Genomic DNA, 948 nt, shown 5'->3' with positions numbered 1-948 from the left:
TAAAGTTACCAACAATCATTTAATTACTAAATCCAAGGGCATCTTTTTTCATCCTCATCTTTCTGGACATCTCGATGGTATTAGACACAGTTTTGACCACTTCTTCCTTCTAGTAGACTCTCTCTTTCCTAGCTCTCCTTTTACCCATTTGATTATACTGCCTCACTCACCTTTGCTCAACTGATACAGGATCCATGAATCCTTGTTTCCTATCCATGAATTTACCCAACTTCTGTCCTAGTCCCTCTGCTCTCTCTCACTGGGTCTTCTGAGCTTCCATGGATTTAATTACCATCATTATGCAGAGAACTCCAGATCTACATACCCAGCCCTAGTCTCTCCCCAGAGTTCCAGTTGGAACTACCAATTGGACATCTCCACATGGATACCTCACAAGCAACTACAACTCAAGAGACCTAAAAACAGAACTCATGACCTTTCCCCTGAAACCCAGCCTTGTTCCAAATTTCCTTATTTTTGTGAAAGACACCACCACCATTCTCATCACCCAGGTTTTTGATCTCAGAGTCACTGTCAAATCTTCACTCTTCCTCACATTTCATATCCAATCAAGTGCCAGGTCTTGTCAGTCCTACCTCCTCAACAACTATTACTGTTGAGGGCACGATCATCTTCCCAGTGGGCCAGGTTCCCAATCTAGGTGCCATCCTCAACTCTTCACTCTCCCAATCTGTTGCTAAGACCTGGTGATTTTAGCTTTGTAACATGGGTCACATGCACCCTTCTCTTCTGTGACACTGCTACTACCTTGCTGCAGGTTCTCATCACTTCAGGCTTAGACTATTGCAACAGCCTGGTGGCTGGTCTCCCTGCCTCAAGTTTCTTTGCACTCCTGCTGATCCCTCACGCAGCTGACAAAGTGATCTTCCTAAAGCACAGGTCTGGCCATGTCACCTCCCCCAGCTCAAAAGCCCCTCATAACCTGCC

This window comes from Petaurus breviceps, unplaced genomic scaffold (genome assembly GCF_028583685.1).
Source record: "Petaurus breviceps papuanus isolate PSGF00001 unplaced genomic scaffold, PetGlider_PUasm1.0 90459, whole genome shotgun sequence".
In the NCBI taxonomy this organism is placed as follows: Eukaryota; Metazoa; Chordata; class Mammalia; order Diprotodontia; family Petauridae; genus Petaurus; species Petaurus breviceps.
The sequence above is the reverse complement of the archived record's forward strand: the minus strand, read 5'-3'. Positions refer to the sequence as shown.